Below are 17,964 nucleotides of genomic sequence, written 5' to 3'. Positions count from 1 at the left end.
GAAGCTGCTGGAAATAAGCAGACCTCTGATTGTGTGCAGGAAGTGGGGGATGCTCTTGCACTAAACATAATGGAAGAAATGGAAGAGAGTTCCTGGATCCTTGACTCCGGTTGCAGTTTTCATATATGTTCAAAGCTGCACTGGTTTGATTCTATCTTTGAGGCATCAGGTTCAGTTGTCCTAGGTAACAATCAAGTCTGTAAAATTGAAGTGATAGAAAACATTCGGCCAAAACTTGCTGATAAGTCAATCAAGATTCTGATGAGGTCAGATATATCCCAGAGGTGAAAAGAAGTTTGATCTCACTTGGCGTTCTTGAAAGGAAGGGGTGTTCCTTTGGTTCATCTGATGGGGTAATGGTACTAAGAATGGGTGGAGAGACCATATTACAAGCTCAAAGAAAGGGCAGTTTGTATTATCTGAGTGCCACGGTGATCAAGCATGGTGAGGTGAACTTAATAAAGGTTGAATCAGTAAAGTGCTGGCATCAGAGGCTAGGCCATCCTACTTTCGGGAGTATTGATCAACTGGTGAAAAGGAAGGTGATCAGCAGTTATGGGAAGAAGAATGATCAGACCTGTGAGGAGTGCATTTTGGCAAAATCTAAGAAACTTTCTTATACCAAAGGTAAGCATACTTCATCAGCTCCTTTAGATTATGCTCACAGTGACCTCTGGGGTCCTGCCCCTGTAAATTCTCTAGGGGGAGGGAGATATTACATGAGCATAATAGATGAGTATTCTAGGAAAATTTGGCTGTATGTGTTGAAGGAGAAGAGTGAGGCCTTTGGAAAATTCAGAGATTTGTGCAAAATGATGGAAACTGAAGAAGAAGGGATTGTTTGAAACGCTTAAGAACAGACAATGGCCTAGAATTTCTATCAAATGAATTTGAAATTTTCTGTCTTGAGAAGGGAATTAAAAGGCATAGGACTGTGCCTCTAAATCCTCAACAGAATGGAGTTGCAGAGAGAGCTAATAGGACAATCCTTGAGAGGGTGAGGTCTATGTTGCTGGCATCTGGAATGGAGAAGAAATTTTGGGCTGAAGCTGCTTCTACAGTAGTAAAGTTAATGAATATGTGCCCATCTTCCAGCATTGGAGGTGATACTCCAAATTTCAGATGGTATGGGGAATTTGGTGATTATTCCCATCTCAGAATTTTTGGCTGTAAGGCCTATGCACATCTGAAGCAATCTAAGCTTGATGCAAGGGCACAAAGGTGTGTTATGTTGGGGTATCAGCCAAGCGTGAAGGGCTATAGGCTGTGGTGTGTAGAGCCTGGAAATCATAAAGTAATCATTAGCAGAGATGTGGTATTCTCTGTGTCAGAAATGCATTTCAAACCTTTAAGTCAGACTGGAGTCAGTATGGAAGAGGAGCTGGATTCAGGTACTTCTGGAGTTGAGGTGGAGAATCAACCAGAATCTAGTGTTGAGATTAGGTCTGAGATTAGTAGTGATGAAGGAGATGATGATGTTCCAGGTGTTCACACAGATGCCCAACCAGATTTGAGAAATTATCAATTGGCCAGAGATAGAGTCAGGAGAACCAATATTAGACCTCCAGCCAAATATGTGGATTCAGAGATGTTGTATTTTGCATTGTGTGTGGTTGAGCAGGTGGTGTTCTCAGAACCTGACTCATATTAGGCAGCTATGAACTGTGAAGAAAGAGATAAGTGGCTATTGGCAATGATTGAGGAAATTGATTCCTTGATAAAGAATAAGACTTGGGTTCTTGTAGACAAGGTTGAGGGCAGAAATGTTATAAGCTGCAAGTGGATATTCAAGAAAAAACTAGAATCTGCAGAGAATGACAAGGTAAGGTTCAAAGCAAGATTAGTAGCAAGAGGATTCACACAGGAGGAAGGGGTTGATTATAATGAAGTCTTCTCTCATGTAGTGAAGCACACATCAATCAGAATCCTGCTTGTGGTTGTGGCAAAAAAAGATTGGGAACTTGAGCAATTATATGTCAAGACTGCCTTTCTTAAAAGAAGCATTTGTTGGCTCAAACAGGCTAGCAAACAGTGGCATAAGAAATTTGATGAGAATGTGTTGAGTAATGGTTTCAAAAGGTCAAGATATGATGAATGTGTCTATATTTAGAAGAGAGGTAGAGCTGTGGTTGCGTACTTGCTACTATATGTAGATGATATGCTAGTGGCAGGTGAATGCAAGAGAGAAATCCAAAGAGTGAAGGATGATCTCAGCAAGGCCTTTGATATGAAGGACCTTGGTTGTGCTAGCAGAATTTTTGGCATGAATACTGTAAGAGACAGAGGCAAGAAAGAGATATGGCCCAGTCAGGCTGATTATGTCAGGAGAGTGATTGAAAGGTTTAAGATGGAAGAGGCTAAGGAGGTTGGAACTCCACTGGCATTATGACTCGAATTATTTTAACACGAGAAATACCCGCAAGTGTACGAGGCTATCGTAGTAAAGGCAAGTCAAGAGTATCGTATCCACAGAGACTAATTAAGGGCTTAAGTACCTCAAATCAAGATCATTCGCTATTTAGACAACCGAAGATTGGGTTTTTGTATCTAAATCCTAGGAACAATGAATCAAAACAAAGTAAATAAAATGAAGATGAGTGAATTGAAGAGAAAGTGGAGAAAGAGTAGAGCTTTGGGATCCAACTACAATGTTATAGTCTTGATTAATCTCACTAAACCTCTAAATCAATCTTCGAGCTATGCCGACTGGGGTCTCAAGAGTTACTAAGCTATCACGAAGGTAAGATCATGCCTTCTCTCGAATGCACATGACTTGTAGGTTGCATGCTAGGCCCAAAGTCTCCTTATAGTGTAAGCACACAACTCCAAAAGGCTCCTAAGATTTATACCCTCACACAAAACCTCACTCCTCTCGGATGATATTGATTAAGGTGTTGTCCACTCCCAAATCACACATTTGTTAATCAACTCTCGTATATTGTAACAATGTAAAGATGCATTCAAACGGGTAGCTAATCCAATGAATGTAAAAGCGCGGGAATGACAAAATAACTACATGAGCCAAGCATAACATTAAAAGATCGATTCACCTATTTGTGTCTCTAGGATTATTAGGAAAGTCGCTACCATAGGATAAGCCCTCTCTCGAGTGCACCTACCCAGTCTCCTTCCAATAGATTAGATTCTAACTCCTTAAGTTCCTAAGACTCAAGCCCTCACATAGGGTCCCCTCTCTCGAGTGTAGATAAACCATGTGTTGTACTCGTTCCTTTTACCACATAAAACTAGCTATCTCTCGATTAATCTAGTTAAACGGACATGGTTCTAATGTTGGCCAAACAAAAGAACAATAAAAGCACAAGAACAAGCAAAATAACCACAAGAGCTAGGCGAAGGTTCAATTCAATTAAATCAAAACATATTCAAAGTAATCTTCACCCAAAGCTCCACAAATGTATCTAGCTACTCATGTTTACAAGAATCCCACAAAATAGTCGGTAGAAAACATGGAAAACACAAGTAAATTGATACTAATTGCCCCGGAGATGAATTGGGGGTTGAGAATCCTTCGTCTTGATGGTTGAACTCTTCTCAATCGCCCTCCTCTTGCTCTTGGACGAAAATTGGTGTATATGGATGTTTGGAGGCGGAAGAATGGCGTAGGAGGTGGATGGGACTCTCTCCCGTGAACCCTAGGCGTTGCACATATATATAATAAAGCAAAACACCCGCCTGGGCGCCGTGCCCGGGCGTTTTCTTCTCAAAACCGGGCGTTTAGTCTGTCCCCGGGCGTTTTCTTCTCAAACCGGGCGTTTTCTTCCCAAACCGGGCGTTTTCACTGGATTGGGCAGTGTTCGTCTAATGGCCATAACTTCTTCTACGGGACTCCGATTGAGGCGTGCAAGATACCCACGTGAAGCTCTTTCGAAGACGAAGAGAATGGTATGAATTAGAGGCTGATTGGACTTCGAAATCTCCAGAAAAACTGCCTCGAACTAAGGCTATTGCACATCCACTTGTTTTGCACATTTTTCTACACATTCTTCACAAAATGGTCAAATACCAAAATAATAGAGAAGTAATCATAATCATATCCAATAATAGACGAAATGTGATCAAAACCATGCAAAATTACTCTCTAAAACCAAGCAAAATCCAAGTATGTCACATTACACTTCAAGCTGTCAAAACAGCAGACACCTCAAAATGAAGAAGAGAGACAAGAAATGCAGCTAATACCCTATGCCAATATTGTGGGTAGCATTGTGTATGCTATGATTGGCAACAGGTCTGATGTGGCTCAAGCTATCAGTGTTACAAGCCGGTTCATGGCAGATCATGGGAAGCAGCACTGGTTGGCTCTTAAATGGGCCCTGAGATGTCTAAAAGATGCAAAGGAGTATGGTATCTTATACAAGGGCAATGAGGAGTTGAAGGGGGAAGCTTTGGTGGGGTATTGCGATAGTGATTTTGCTGGTAACATTGACAACAGAAAATCGCAGACAGATTATATTTTCACTTTGTTTGGTGGATCTATCAGCTGGAAATCGACGCTGCAGAGTGTGGTGGCCTTGTCCGCCACTGAGGCCGAGTATATGGCCATCACAGCTGCGGTGAAGGAAAGTTTCTGATTGAGGGGCATTGTTGGAGAGTTTGGAGTGGTGCAGAGGACGATTCCTATAGGCTGCGACAACAGTGGTGCAATAAGTTTGGCGAAGCACCAGGTTTTTCACTAACGCAGTAAGCACATAGACGTGCGTTATCATTTTTTGAGGGAAGAGATTGAAAAGGGGAATATAGTTGTGTACAAGGTTGACACAAAGGATAATCCGGCCGACATGCTAACTAAGCCGCTGAACCGAGAAAAGTTTGAGTTGTGCAGGGAGCTGGTCGGCATGAGGAAGAGGAGTTAGTGAACTCAAAGTCAGGCAGTCAAGATGGAGATTTGTGGACTTTGTTGACTGCTGGTTTGAGCTCAGGGAAAGTTGCTACTCTAAAATACGTTTTTAGTTCAAATGTGTAGACTAATTGCCAGCCGTTAGATCTGTGCGAGTAAGGTGGATTAGATTACAGTTGTTCATTTTGTTTTTCCATCTTCTTAGCTGATTACGCTTAGATAATAGCAAAAAGGGTTTTAATCCCTAATTCAATTCAAATTGTATCTTGTACTCTAAACAATTCTCTCAGCAATAAACAAGATTTCTCTTCCATCCAAATTGATCGTGTTCTTGATTTACTTGTTGTGCAACTGATTCTGGGCGCTCTCACCAACATTCTCTTTAAGGTTCTCCTTTATAAGTGCCGATCAATTTCGACGTGTTTAGTTCGATCATGTTGAACATGGCTCTCTAAGATACTGATGGTTATCTTATTACCACATAATAACTTGCATGTCTTCTGCGACTCCGATTTCAATTCCTTCATCAACCTTCTAAGCCAAAGTATCTCGATTAGTCCACTCTTAATTCCCCGAAATTCAGCCTCAGCACTTGAAAGAGAAACCTCTTTCTGTTTCTTACTTCTCCAAGTGACCAGATTTCATCCAACAAAGGTGAAGTAAGTATCCCCATAGCATAGGCAATATCTGGTCTGGTGTGGGAAAGATATATGAGTTTCCCAACCAGTCTCTGGTATCTTCCTCGATCAGTGGTTGTTGCGCCCTTTACAACTTGAAGACCGTGATTCTGAACAATTGGTGTCTGCCAATTTGCAGTCTAACATGTCTATCTCAACACTTTGATTCCCAAAAAGTATTTGAGGTCTCCAAGATTTTTAATCTCAAATTCAGCATCCAGATGTTCCTTGACTCTCTATTTCTTCATTGTCATCTCCTATGATTATCATATCATACACATAGATAATCAAGCATGTGAACTTTTCATCAAATCTCTTGATGAAGCTAGTGTGATCTGAGTTACTTTGCCGATATCCATATTTCTTCATCACTTCAGTGAATCTTCCAAACCACTTTCTAGGAACTGTTTGAGCCCGTAGAGTGGCCAATATAGATAGGATCCTCTAGTTCCTCATTTAGGAATGCATTGGTCACATCATACTGGTGGAGTGGCCAATCCTTATTGGAGGCAATAGAGAGTAGTACACAAACAATGTTCATTTTGTCGACTGGAGTAAATATTTCAGAATAATTAATCCACTGAGTCTGTGTGTAGCCTAGTACATCTCAATACTTCTATCTGGTCTTCCTTTAGTCGTGAAGACCCAACGACACTCCATTATGTGCTTCCCTACAGGCAGTGGGCTAACTTCCCACGTGCCGTTTAGTTTCAAGGCCTTCATTTCGACTAGCATCGCTTCCCTCCAATGTTTCAATTTTACTACTTCTTCAAAGGTTCGAGGAATCTCCTCCTCGTATGAAAAAGCTTCGTCATTTTTTAGATGTTTGCTTTGGAGAAATTCGACACGAAGTATCTATTTTGTCTTCCAATCCTCTCAGGTGAATATCTTTTGGGAGGGATGCCTCCTATGCTCCTTAGGGGAAGTACATACTGACTAGTGTCTTCATCAATAGTATTGTCTTCTTTTGTTTCTGCACTAGAGTAACAACTGTATCCTTATAGTGTGGATTCGAGATTACCTCGGATTCTGTATCGTTGGATCAAAGGAACGCGGCGGAAGCGTCTGGACCCCATCTGTGGATGGGATCGTCCTATGAATAGTGCCAACTTGCTCTGTTGGTCCCACATCAAAGGTACTTCGCACAAAACTTCGAATGGAGTCATTCTCTCGACTCTTCCCCTAACTACTCTCTCACTAACTCCCGGGGTGTTTGTGATAATAGAATTCAGACTCGAGAAAATTACAGTTCATGGTTGTATCACTCGTTTTGTTTTAGGATCATAGCATCTATAGCCCTTTTTATTTATCACATACCCAACAAACACACAATTAGTTGCACACGGTTCAAGTTTAGATCTTTCATGTTTAGGATATGAACATAAACAGTATAGCCAAAGATTTTGGGTGGTAGAGATAGAGAGGATGGTATTTGTGTTAAAGTGGACAGGTGGTCTAAAGGTGTTTTATGATTTAAGGTTTTTGTAGGAAGACGGTCTATGAGGTATACTGATGTGGCTACAGCTTCAGGTCAGAAAAAGGATGGGGTTTTGGAGTCTATGAGGAGTTCCCGAGTCATCTCAAGAATAGTCCTATTTTTTCTTTCGGCTATCCCATTATGAATCTTGAATTTTATTCAAGTTTTTCACAATAATATTCTAGATCTGAGCAAGTATTCATAGATCTATAGAATTATATTCTTAATATGCTAGAACAATTTAAATTGATAAAAAGCTTGAAATTTGAATGTGCATATTGGTGTGAACATAATAGATTGTTACAATTGGGAATCGATTGGTTAAGATAAAAGATCGCAGTCAAGCGAAGCGACCAGGATGAATCAAGTTAATTAAAATCGGAAATGGCTAAATGAACACAAGGGATAAACCCTAGGTGTGTTTATGTAGCGGGTTGTCTTCATCGGGGCTCCGAGATCCAGATCCGGTGAGAGGAATCTGCGGCGGTCTCAGCTGGTCGGAGTAGGCAACGAACAGCAGCTCCGGAAGCAACTGCTTCGTGTTCGGACAGCAGCGCCAGACAGCAGCTGCACGGTCGTGTGAGAGCAGCTGCGTCGTCTTTAGGCGACGGCGGAAGAGCTTCCCTCGTCGGACAGCAGCTGATTGAGGGCTCCCTGTCGAGTGAAGGCAGCAGTTTCTGGCAGCCCCCTTGTTGATCCAGCGACAGCAGCGACATCTTCAGGGAGTCAGCGGCAGAGACATCTTCTTCGGGGAGTCATGGCTGATCGGAGGTGGCGGCCGCTGCTCCATCTCTGGACAGCAGCGATGTCATTTGTGCCGGAAGCCACAAGCAGCGGCTGCGCTGTCTTCGGACAGCAGCGGTAGCCGTGTAATCGGGACAGAAACGGCGTCGCGAGAAGCTGCTTTGTCGGCGATCTTCGTTGCTGGAAAGCGGTGGCTGCTCCAGTGGGAGCGACGGTCAACAGCCGCCTCGGTGTGGGGTGGCGGCCCAAACCCTAATTAGGGTTTTGGGCTCGTCATTTTGTCGTCTCATTGTTTCATTTTCAACTCGTTTCTTAATACACAAATTTATAATTTTGGTTTAAAATCCTAAACCTAGATAAATTATTTAACTCTTGGAAATTGGAATGATTCAATTTAATTAATCAAGACTTCCAATTTAAAAGAGAATTTGTTACTTTCTTTAAAATTGTAATTGCAATAATTAGCTCAATAATTGATTTAATTTATTAATTAGCTGATTTAGATAGATTGTTTCCATCTTAAAAAAGTCAAAATAATTAACATAAAGAAAATTCAATATTTGATTGATCTAATTTTTGGCATTTTCATAATTGGATGGATTTTTAAAGGAATATTCTCTCTAGCTTTCATGTTTTATTTTGAGACTTAATTGAAATTATCTTTATTTTAATTAGTTGTTTATGGATTTATTTCTTAGAAATATACCTTGGTAAAAGACATAAGTTTTTCAATTATTTAAAGGTCTTAAAATTTTGAAAATTACATATTAATAATTGGATGGATTTTAATTGGAATTCAATTCCTGGATCAAAATTTGAATTATATCTTTAATTTGATGAAGGTGAATTTTATTTCATCTAGAGAACATCAATTTAATTTAAAGATGTGAGAAATTCAATTGGCAATGACATGCCACTAAAATTCTTAATTATTAAAGTTTGAAATACGTAATAGGATTTTAATTGGAATTCAATTCCAGTTTTAAAATTTGAATTTTATCTTTAATTTTGATGAAGGTGAATTCATTTCATCTAGAGAACATTACACACATTTCACAAATTTAACATATTTCACACACTTCACACGTTTCACACACTTTACGCATTACACAAATTTCACTCACTACACACATTTCACACACTATACACCAAATACACACTCACACATACTTCACACAAAATACACATACTATACACATACACACACCACACACACTACACACACTACAAACATTTCACATATTCCACACACTACACACGTTTCACACAAAGTACACATATTATACACACATATACACACTACACACACTGCACACACTACACATACTACACACATTTCACATATTTCATATACTTCGCACGTTTCACACACTACACACAATACACAAATTTCACACACTACACACATTTCACACACTGCACGAATTTCACACCCTACACATTTCATACACTTCACATAATACATAAGTTTCACACATTTCACTCACTGCACACATCTCACAAACACTATACACATTTCACACACTATACAGATTTCACACACTTTACACACTACACACAATTCACACATTTCACACACTACGCACACTACACAAATTTCACACATTTCCCGCACTACACACAACATGTTCCTGATACACTCATGTCACCACAAATTCCACGAAATACCTTTTGTTGATCGGTAATAGCTGCGATGTCGTCAAATGGAAAGGGATAAGTCATATACGAGGGCACTCCGCCGGGTATCAGTGTTTCATTTTTCAAACATGTGAACCTTTCGTTCAACTAAGTTCAATACATAGATTCAACTCTTCTTTTGCAGGTGTTGCATATTCTGGAAAGTCTGAGAAGGTGAAGGCGACCGAACGCGACGTTCGTGGTCCAAAGGCGAGGAGGAGGTCCTTGTGATCGCACCGGAGGCAAGCATTGTCCGGACCATGTTGACGATCGTGAGCAAATCTTGTTGTGTCCGGGTGATGTCCTCGATCATAATAACAACTGCCTTCGTTTCCTTCTTCTTTTGCTGTCTCTCGTTAACCATACTACACACGGGGGAAACCGGTTGATTCAGTTTATAACAATGAAAGTTCATAACAACACAAGGAATATGAGCACCGCAATGTTTATTTCACACTTTCATATTTCTTGCTGAAACAAAAACAAACACAACACAACTCCAAACCCACAACCATAGCTTAACCAACAACACAAAAGACAGAGGCCTCCCAACTAACATCAGACTCACCAACAAAAATTTACAATTCTATAATGACAATGGTAAAATACATTCACGGAATTCTTTGTTAAAGTCTATGAAAATAATGACATAAAAACCGGACGAAGAAAGGCGTACATGTATCGTAAGGTTGAAATCGACGCCAACAATGTGTGGTTTTTGGTCGTAGATATGTCGATCTGTGCTTGCAGTTGGAGAATTGGAAGGGCAAATTAGGGATAAAACTTCCTTTCAAATTTTCAGAGAAAACGAGAAAACCTTATACCACCGATTTTCGCCGATAGTTATCTCACTTTGCCAGAAACCCGGCGATTTTCTACCGGGTGAACAGTGTTTTTTCCGCCCTTTTACTATTCAAGCCCCTATATAATATAATGTCCCTCTACACAAGTCGCGATCATGGGTGACATTTTCCTCTTTGATGTGGTAATCGATAGAGAGAGATCAATTGATTATGTACGAGGCTTCTTTATTTTCACATTTGAATTTCTTGCATCTATCTCATTAATGGTATGGTAGGTACTCATTTTAATTTATAATCATAGATGTAATCAGTAATCTTATCAATAATTATTAGATCTATAGCATCTACGTATTAGGAGTACTATAACTTATATTTTTGAAGTAATTGTTAGATGTATAACATCTACGTATTACTATAACTTACTTATATTTTTAAAATAGATAGTAAATTGTTGTTTGTCATAATTCATATACAAATGGGTTCTTATTAAATTAAAATAAACAAAATTACCAGTATAATTTACATATTAAATTACTGAACTGTAATATTTCACAAAACATCTATAATTGGTTATAATTTGTAGTATACATAATATGATCCATTTTAATTTGAAATATTAATTTGTTTCATATCTTATAAAAGTAGTTGAATTGACCTTTCAATAAAAGGTAAATTGACTTCTTTGTATTAAGTCTTTTGGTTGGTTGCAACATGGCTTTTAACACGTTCTCAGCTCACAATTTATGGAAATTAGTATACTACACATTTTTCGACTAATTTAATTCACAAGAGTCTTGGATCATTTTAATAAAGAGAGTAAAAATGAAGATGAGAAGAATAGAATCAAAAATAAAATAAAATAAAATCAACAATGACGGACCAGGTGGGGTCGGCCGACCCCACTGCGGGTCTGTGAGAGCCATTGGAGTCTCTATTAATTGGCCGGCCGATACCACAATAGTTCCACCGCCGACCCCACCATAGTGTTTCCATGGAAGAGAAGAAACAAAGTAGTGAAGAAAATTGAAAATAATGACATTGTGGATTAAAAAAAGGAGAAGGTAATTAGGTGAGGAATGACTGAGGAAGAAGGCTTTTGGAGAAGAAGAGCGTTGTTGAAGGGCTGTTGTTACTTAGGCGGCTACTTGAAAAGTGATTTTAGGTTTTTGTTTATTTTGATTATGTTATAGAGTAAGTATATTTTTTATATTTTATTTTTCTGAAATACTCCTAATATTCATCTATATTAACAGTAAAGAGAAAACTTATCCCATATATTACAAATTCAAGTTTCACCGGAAAAAAGCCCAAGTTAAAGAGGAAAGAGAGCCAAATACTTGTAAAATGTGATTATATTAATCTGAAAAGAAAGTTTTTACAGATTTAATATGTACACTAATTCTTTAGTTATTTATTTTATGCTTTTAATATAAAATTTTCAAACTAATAAATGCGTAGGAAAAAAGTTACTGGTTGTTTTTGTATATTATGTTTCATTGATTTAATTTTGTTGAGTTTTATTTTTATTTAATATACAAACAATAACAATAATACTTGAAGAATAACAAATAAAGTTATACTACAAACAAACTACTTGAAGAATAACAAATAAAGTTATACTACAAACAAACTAATGATAAAAACATTATGTAATGTCTCAAATTAAAATAAAATATTTGAAAATAAGAATTAGTAGTATAATTTTTAAAATAATAATTATTTAAATATTTTATATGTGTTTTATTTAATAGTTTCGATCCCATGAATTCTATTTTCTGGGTTCGTCATTGTGTCAGTATGTGTATTGTGTATGCAGTGTATGTATTATGTGTGCAGTGTGTATTATGTATGTGGGTTGTATGGTAGTGTGTTTGTATTATGTATGTGGGTTGTATGGTAGTGTGTTTGTATTGTGTATGTGGTGTGCATTGTGTGTGTCTTTTGTGTAGTGTGTGTCTTGTGTACAGTGTGTATATCGTGTGTGTAGTGTTGTGTGTGTATGTGCGCGTGCAATGTGTCTTTTATTTGTTCGGTGGTGTGCATTGTATTGTTTGTGTATATGAAGTGTGTGTACAGTTTATCTGAGTATGTCCAAAAAAATTTTAGAATTTAAAATTTTTTAGTGAAAAAAATTCAAATTCTGGAATCTATAATATAATCAAATGTAATAGTACAATTTAATATAATATAACAAACATAGCATGTTTCAATTAGAAAATGAAGCCTTGTCGTTTTAAAATAACTATTGTGTTTAAACGTATCCTTACGTTTATGCATCAATTTGCAAAAGTTCGCATATCGTAACAGTCTTTGAGGTGCGCGTTTTCTTTAAGGTTTCTTCAACCATAACGTGTAGCAAAAATTTAAATTATTTTTTTTTGTTGTGCAAAGCAAATTTATGTGGTTTGACTTTTTTACCATTCTAGTTGTTTTTTACAATCAAATATTATTTGGTTATCCAACCTTCATGTTGCGAACCAATAAATATCAAAATTTGGATGCATGCTAGTTCGACCGTCTGGGATTTAGGGTCCCTTCCATGTAACCAATGTCCTAAATTGTCATTATGTAACCCGCAATTTGTGTCCTAAACTCTAAAATTAAATTTGATAATATGTCTCCTTAAGAGTATTTATCGTATCTATATATGTCCTAAACTTTCGTGCATCATAATATTCACTCTTCAGACTAGTGGCGGGCCCATGGTCACCAATAATTTTAATAATTTCTATATATTTTAATTTATACCTATCCGTCCACTGAAAATATAAATTCTTTCCTATTTAGTCCGCCTTCTAAAAATAAAAACTTTCATTTTTAGAAATTTCTCTCTAATAAAGTGGGATCCCTTTTCCACTAACCCACTTTTCTTTCAATCTTTCTTTTATTTTACCAATTTTATATTTAAAATCAGTTCGAATCAAATGTTTCCATTTTTAGGCGTGAAGGGAGTATATTCTTCAGTTAATAAATATCAAAACGTAGTAGATTAGATGGCTCCTTCAAGTGCCTTTGAGCATCGACACCTAGGTTCGAATCGCACTGCAACACTTCACGTTGTTATTTTGCATTTAATGTATGTTCATATTTGTTAATTGATGGTCCTCTAATTGTTGATTTATCCTCTAATTAGTGATTATTCTCTAATTATTTATCTCTCGTATATCTCGCAGATATTGCAGTTGTATCCATATCTCTTGCTACCTCCTTACTTATGCCACAATTATTTTTGGCGATAACGATATCATTTTGATGTGTTTCTCTTGATATTTATTCAAGATAAATATATATATCTCTCTTAACTTCCTTGCTTCTATCGCAATTATTTCTAACAACAACAATATCATTTGATTTGTTTCTACTAAGGTTTCTTCAATCGTTTTAGTGGAAAAAAAATTTGAACTCTTTTTTTTCAGTTTTGAAGACCAATAAATGCAAAATTAAATGTATGGTTTGGTTGATTGGAATTAAGTGATATGATTGTGCGTGACAAATGAGAGAAAATGAATATTTAAAATGTGTCAGCTCGAAAAATGAAGTATTCTCTTCGTCCATGCTAAGATGACATACTTTTATTTTTGGTTTATCCAAATCTAAATGACACATTTTTTATTTTTAGTAACTTTCTCTCTCCAATTAATACAACAACCATTTTTCTCTTAGTTCAATTGAATATTTAACTCTTTTTCTAGCTCCATTTAATACTTATACTCACTTTTTCTCTCTTCAGTTAACACATTAAACAACAACTCTTAAAATCCTGTGTCGACTAAGAAATGTGTCATCTTAGTCGGGACGGAGGGATTACCATCTAAAACACGTGGCAGTCGAAAGATTTATTAACAATGGTTGGACCCATTGAATTTGATTTTTATGTATATAGTAAAATGATACATCCTCATATCTAATTTCATTAGTGTGGAATATGTGAAATTCTAAAAAGGCTCTGTTGGATATTGATGGACTTTCTACTTGGGCTGATTATTTATTTGGCCCATGTGTTATTGATTTGGGCTGAGCCCAAATTACTTACCTCTTGCTCCAGATGCTGCCACGTGGACTCTCACCCGGATCACGGCCCTGAGCCGTTGGATTGTGGAGTGTGTTAGTTATGTGAGTGGTGAGACTCTTGAGTCTCTCATTCCAATCGAACCCTACTCTCTCTCTTCTCTCTGCAGAATCTAGAACTCTTTCTCTGTGTACCCTTCTTCTCCGATGGATCTTCTGCCATTCTTGAGTGATCTTTCACGGTTTCTTTAGTGATTGACTGTGAGTGAGTGGTGGAGAAGGAAACTACTTCGGTTGTTGTGTGTGATGAAGATCTAGAGTTTAGTGTGTGAGACCTTTCTGTGTGAGTTTGTGTTTGAGGTGTCCAGACCCTGTGTGGTGGAGTTCTGTGGTGTTGGTATCTGCAGTGAGAGGTTGATCTCTGGTCAGACTTCAACGGTGCTCCCTTGGATTGGTTTCTGGTAGAATAGATCTGGTTATTGGCGGGGTTTTTGAGCCATCTATTGATCTATTCAGTGTCTCTCTTGTTTCTTGCATTAATCGGGTTGTTTCATTTGATCCGAGAGGATCTTGTTTGTTGTTGCTAATCCGTTTATTCAGTGTGCAGGTTTCTTTGGAGAACTTTGTTGATACTTCAAGAACCCTAGATTAAAATATTGACTATATTTGTAATAGTTGATAGTTCTTCGGTTGTAATCTTGATAACTCAACAAAATCAGTCGCGTGGTTAGAGTTTGACTGAACTCTCCTAATGAAGAACAAAGAGGTCTTGGTAAATAGTGAATCCGCACCTAATCTGATCCCTACAGTGGTATCAGAGCCACGGGGTGATTAAGTCGGCACGCCAAGTCGCTAAAGGAGGTGGGCAAGTGGAATCCTCCCTCGAGAGGGGATTCGCTCTGGTAAATTGGTTGTATCTTCTGGTTTACTTTCTTGTTTAGTGCCAAATATAGGCTTCGGCTTTTGTTTTCTGGTAGACAGTCCCTGGCATGGACTTAGGACTTTCTCTGCTTTCTTCTCTGTATTGCTTCCGCTGGTTCTTGTTCTCTGTGATCTTGTGATCTCATTTTACTTGACCACCAAGCATCTTGTGCTGCCCAAGTGACCCCCTGCCCCTCCAGTAGTGAGTGATTGCAAGCTGGGATAGCCTTGGCCAGTCTTGCTCGTGACAGTCAAGTATTTGAGGTCCTATCTGTTGTGTGAAAGCTTTGTGTCTGTTCTTGTGCATGTCTTTGTGTTCTCAGGTGTGTAAGGCTCTGTGTTTCGGTCTTGCTTCCTGTGTTCTTGCAAAAATTTTTGCTAAAATGGCTCAACCTGTTTGTTTGGTTCCCTATAATGGTAAAAATGATTTTGCTATTTGGAAACAAAAAATGAAGTGTGTTTTGATTCAACAAAAGGTGTTCAAGGTTGTTGATGGTACTTTGCCTGAGGAAACTGCTCAGGACAAAAAGGAAGAAATGAATGAATTGGCAAGAGCTATTATTGTGTTAAATCTGTCTGATTCAGTGATTAGAAAAGTTGATCATGAGGAATCTGCTGCTAAAATATGGAAATTGCTTGATACTCTGCATACTGAAACCTCTATGTCTTCAAGAATGTATCTGCTTGAAAAGTTGTTTAAGTTTAAGCTTGATCTTGCTAAAGATATTGATGACAATGTGGATAGGTTTCAGAAGCTTGTCCAGGACATTAAGAGATCTTGTGATAAAACTATAGATGAATACACTAGCATAGCTCTGATGAATGTCATACCTGATTCATATAGTGATGTTAAGGCTGTCATTAAGTATGGCAGAGATTCTGCTCCTCTAGACCTTATTATTAGCTCCCTAAATCTAAAGAACTTGAACTTAGGGAGAGAGCTGCTTGATAAGAATGCTTATAACAAAGTTTTAAATGTCAGAGGTAGATCTAAATCTAGAGGGGGCAATGAGCCTAATGGAGGTTCTGGTAATGGCTCAAACTCTAGGAAGAAGTTTAGGTCTGGGTCTAGAAGCAAGGACCCTAAAACCTATAGGAAATGTTTCAACTGTGGTGAAGTTGGGCACTATAAGAAAGATTGTACTAAGCCTAAGAAGAATAAGTTCCCCAACAACAACTCCCAAGTTGAAACCCTTGTCAATGTTGCTACTTATGACAATGTAAATGATTCTATGTTCATGGTGCATGATCTGCAATTTGTGAATGCTGCTCCTGCTTGCCCTTGCCCTTTTACATCTAATGATTAGCTATGTGATTTTGGATGTACTTATCATGTGAGTCCTTTCAAGGAAGTGTTTTCTGAGCTGAAACCTGTAACTAAAACTTTTGTGTCAATGGCTGATGACAAGAAGTGTGAAATTCTTGGTATTGGCACTGTGTGTTTGAAGTTTGAAAATGGTTATGTGCTCAACTTGAAGGATGTGAGATATGTTCCAGATCTGTGCTATAATTTGATGTCTTGTATTGCTCTTGAAAATGAGGGTATGGGGGGAAAGTGGGGGGAAGGCTGTATGAAAATTTGCAAAGGATCTATGTGCCTTTTCAAAGCTAAAAAGAAATGTGGTTTATACGTCTGTACTGCAGTGCCTCTTACATGTGAAAAAGCTTATACCAATGTTGTTAAATCTGATAGAACCATGTTGTGGCATAATAGGCTAGGTCACATGAGTGCTAAAGGCCTGAGTATTCTAAAAAAGCATGCCATCTTGTCTGATAATGATGTTCATAGTGAGTTGCCTTTCTGTGATTCTTGTGTGCTGGGTAAACAGCATAGGGTCTCATTTTCTACTAGTCCTGCACTTGCAAATGTGAGTACATGTATTCTGGAATATTTGCATATGGATGTTTGGGGGCCTGCTTTTGTGTCTTCTCACCCTGGATGTGTCTACTTCTTGTCTGTGATTGATGATTTTTCCAGAAAAGTGTGGTGTTTTTTGATGAGACATAAGTCTGAGGTGTTTGAAAAAATGAAAACCTAGAAAATTTTAATTGAAACTCAGACCGGCAAGAAAATCAAGGCTATTAGGACTGATAATGGCCTGGAGTTTTGTAACAATCAAATGGATGACTTGTGTGATGGTTTTGGAATAAAAAGACATAAAACTGTGCCTTATACCCCACAGCAAAATGGGTTGCTGAGAGAATGAACAGAACTTTGCTTGAAAAAGTGAGATGCATGCTTTCTAAGTCTGGATTGTCAAAAACGTTTTGGGGTGAGGCTTTATTAACTGCTACTTATTTGGTAAATAGGTTCCCTTCTGTGCCTCTAGTTGGTCAGTGCTGGGGTTTGTTGCCCCTTGCACAATGGAAGACTTGTACAAAACAAATAAATCAGGACGGATCTATTTGACCGATTATGCGATTAATCAATTCACATGTTTAACATATAATTGCATGCTAGAACGCAAATAATTCATGCTCATAGAAAGTAAATCCTAAACATGAATACTACGGTTTAAGGTTACCGATTTGATTCTCCAAAGAATCGACGATTGCTTGCGCCTTCTCCACGAGATGATCTTTGATACTAGACCACGGATCTTCTCTCTGGTTCCCGAACTGTACTCCAATATCGGTGTGGGCTGATCTTACTAGAATACTAGGACTTAAATAAAGAAGACGGAAGAAATCCTTTTGAGAATAGGAGTGGAATTCGAAAATTCCTACAGCTGGGGAGCTGAAATTTTTGAAAAATACAATAATGAAAAATTGTGTTATTTTCTGTCTCCTTTATTCTCC

Source organism: Salvia hispanica, chromosome 4 (assembly GCF_023119035.1).
Source record: "Salvia hispanica cultivar TCC Black 2014 chromosome 4, UniMelb_Shisp_WGS_1.0, whole genome shotgun sequence".
Lineage (NCBI taxonomy): Eukaryota > Viridiplantae > Streptophyta > Magnoliopsida > Lamiales > Lamiaceae > Salvia > Salvia hispanica.
This window is presented reverse-complemented; position numbering follows the sequence as displayed.